Source organism: Capsicum annuum, chromosome 3 (assembly GCF_002878395.1).
Source record: "Capsicum annuum cultivar UCD-10X-F1 chromosome 3, UCD10Xv1.1, whole genome shotgun sequence".
Taxonomy (NCBI): domain Eukaryota; kingdom Viridiplantae; phylum Streptophyta; class Magnoliopsida; order Solanales; family Solanaceae; genus Capsicum; species Capsicum annuum.
Window position 1 is genome coordinate 42,496,183 of NC_061113.1, and position 3,952 is coordinate 42,500,134.

Here is a 3,952-nt window from a genome sequence, read left to right on the forward strand (position 1 = left end):
AATAAATGCCCCGAATTTCCAAATTAAACCCCAATTCTCTTCTTTCTTCGCCTAAAATCACTATTTTGCTCTCTCATATCACTCAAATTTCACCCAAATGGTGAGTGTTGAGGAGTTAGATTGCTCCGATAGTGATGTTGGTGGTTGAAAAATTCTCAACAATACTCCTTTCCCATAGTTGTCATCGTCGTTCTATAATGTCTCGTACATGTAGAGCAAGGAACAATCCCCTAAAATATCGAGAGAAGAAAACTTTGATGAGATCATATTTTGTTAGTGAATGGCTGTGTATTTCAGATTTTTCACACAGGATTCTATGATCTCGCAATCACCCTTTTTAGTGTTGTGAAATTGCATTTTGAGTTGTTGAGCAATAATTGTTTCATCTTTCGAACCCAACTCAAATTTTGGCATAGGGATACACTATCATCTATTTGATGGAAACTAATGATTGATTCTTTCTTCTGCTAATATATATTTCGATCACCGGCCGTTCGTAATGCCGCATCAAAAATTGCATCAGAGGAGAGAAGGAGAAGACTAGATGAAGGAGAAGCTTAAAGGACTGAATTGATTCATTTATGATTGGAAGGTTTCAACTTAGCACTTGCAATGAAGAAAAAATTTGGAGAAGACAACCAAAATAAAAAATAAAAAAAGTAGGACCACAAATTTCATTTATTTTAAATAAAAATTCAAACAAGTAAAAAAAACAGTAATATAATAAAAAAGGAATATTAAACATATTAGTTATATGTTGCGAGATAAAATAATGTCACGTATATAATTATATTGATTCAAAAAAATTTCTCTTTTCTCACACGCTTTTTGAAAAGTGAATACATTCTCTCTGCTTAGGGAGCTATTTAATACATTTTACAGTTATTAGGGGTGAAATGGTGTATTTTCTCTTGGTTTTATTCTATACTTTCTACGTCTCAAATTATCCGTCCCAAATTGAAATGATACATTGATTAAGAAAAATAATTAATAACATGGCTAGTTTACTATAGTACCCCTATTAAATGATGTTCATATTTTAATTTGAAGGAAAAGTAATTAATGCAAAGGGTAAAACATGGAAAAAAATTGTCTCTTCTTGATTAATGAAAAAAGACAAGTAAAATGAGAAATCAAATTAGAAAATTTGGGACGGAGGGAGTACATAACTAATAGATGAAAATCATGGTATTAGCAATGCAAGAAACTTTAGGAGTCCTTTGGTGTGAGGTATAAGGAATAAATAATTTCGAAATAAAATAATTATTTATTTTAAGATTGATGGGAGGAATTAGTTAGTATCGGAATTATTTATTCCATCATTTACACCATAGTAATGCGATAAATTATCTCATATACATGATGAAATAACTAATATCAGATAATCTCGGAATAACTAATCTCAAAATTAATTATCTTGGGATCGTTCTTCCGCAATCAAATGAGCCCTTAATACATATCAACATGGGTAAATATATAATAGTCCCTCGAAATATTTTCCACATCATTTTATTATATTTGTGGAGGGTATTTTTATAAATAATTTTTTCTTTTTAAAGTATGAGATGCAAGTTATTTTTAACTCCATCAAATCAAATACTGTATAAAAAATAATCTCGATATAACTAATCCAAATATTACTAATACATCATATTTTATATTATTTATATACACTTGTCAAACAAACCCTTAAAAAATTTAAAAGTCAATTAAGTTTTTCTTGAATCGATTTTTTTGATGTGCCTTTTAATATGAATTTAAAAGTCATTTATAGTTTCAAACATATGGATTTAGTTTCTAAATAATTTAAAGCTTGTACCGTACAAATTTACAACAAATGGGATGTTGGGGTATTTCGGGGGCAGGGGATGGATATAAATGGTAGTCTGTGGTGGAGTGATCATTAGCATTGACCCCTTACGTGGTTCTTCATGTCAAATTCCGAAACTGTTCTCAAATTCCCTTTTTGCCCTTCTCTCTTTGCCCTGCCAAAAAGTGCTTTGACAAAAAACACACACTGCTGTTTTCCATCTGGTAAGGGGGGAAAAAGGAACAAGAGAAACATCATAAATATTTCATTTCATTTGTTTATTTTAGCAAATAATTTTTTTTATTGATTTTTATCTAAATTATTTTTAATATTAAATTATTATATAAAATAGTAATAGTTGAATTTAAAATTCTAAATATCAAAGTTATTTTAGTAAAATATACTTTCAATTAAATTTTTTAAATATTTTAGGTCAACAAGGGGTAAATTATATGAAACGGAAGCAATATTTCTCAAATAATAGATAGATGGAAAAAGGCTCAAATATGTCATCGAACTATCAGAAATGACTCATTTATGCATCCGTTAAAAGTTTGAATAGTTTATGTCATCGCCGTTATAAAACAGGTTCATCCATGCCATTAATTGTTAACGGTGATTTTTCAAAAACGACTTTGCCATGTCTCACGTGTCTTCTTACTAAAGGTCCATGATTTTTAGAGCTTTCAGTTATGTATCTCTTTTCATTTTGAATTTCTTCATTGAAACTTTTTGATCATATATAATTTTTTTTTTTTGTTCTCATTTGCTTTTTGAATTCAAATTTTAATAATATAATAATAAGAATATAGTCTTAAGTTTTAGTACTATAATCAGATTTTTGGCTTACTACTCTTAAAATCTGATTCTTTGATTTGAAGAGATCCTTTGTTTGCAATTTTATTTGCAAATTGAGTATCTACACGCATTTGCAGAACGAATTATAAAATCAGGAAGGGTTTCTACCAACTCTTAATCAACATGTTGAAAAAGAGGAAATTAAGAAATTGATGTCTCTGATTTCTCATTCATATCAAGAAAAGTTCAACTGTTTTTTTTCATTTTCATAGAATCAGAAAAAACTATGTCTGATCCTTTGATATTGACGGGAAAGATTCATCCGAACGATGTTACTTTTGAAGAAGTAGGACCCTTTATTTTTATGCTCGTGTAGGGAGCCGTCTCCCGCTCACTTCGGGAATAAATTTCATAATATTTTGTTCTCCGTTCAATTTTTTGAAGCCTTTTATTATGTATGAGTCTTTATTCTCAATATCATATCTGACATTCTTTTTAGTATAGTACTAAAATTTGAATGCGAATAGCAAATTAAGAACAAAAGAAAATGTTATATATGACTAAAAAGTTTCAACGACGAAATTCAGAATGAAAAGCCATACATAACGGAAAATTCTAAAAATCGTGGACCTCTAATAAGATGACACGTGGCAAAGCTGTTTGTGAAAAACCACTATTAACAAGTAATGGCTTGGACGAACCTGTTTTGTAACGGCAATGACCCAAACAAGCCAAACTTTTAACGGATGACATAAATGAGTTATTTTTAATAGTTCGATGGATATTTGAGCCTTTTTCCTAGATAGATTTTCTTGATAATATTTCAATTGCACATTCTTACAAAAATATAAAGAAGCCATATGACCATTAATCACTCATTCAAACAAGAGACAAAACTAAGGTTAATTTCCTAAAAATATCCTATAATCAATGAAATTCAATAAGAAATGTGTTGAAATTTTAAGCCCCTTTCATTTTACTTATTTTTTTTAAAAGTAAAAACAAAAAAAGACGAAAAATATTTCTAAATTATCCAAAAGAGTAAAAATATTCTTTGTAGTTTTTTGGTTAAAAAGTAACCCTTCGTTAAATTTTTGACTTAAAAATATCCTTTTCTCTAACGAAATAACACCAAACATGTCACATGGACAAAAAAAAATCACATGGCCACTCCACATCAGTGTCCACGTGGAAAATCATCCCATTTATCAGTCTAATTGTTGTCTATTTAACACTCAACCATCGACTTATCTCTAGTTCTTTGATTATACTCTTTCTGCTCAAAACTGCTTTAAGTTCATGTTGTGTTCTTATATTATCAGCGCACTAAGTTTATCTTGCAAT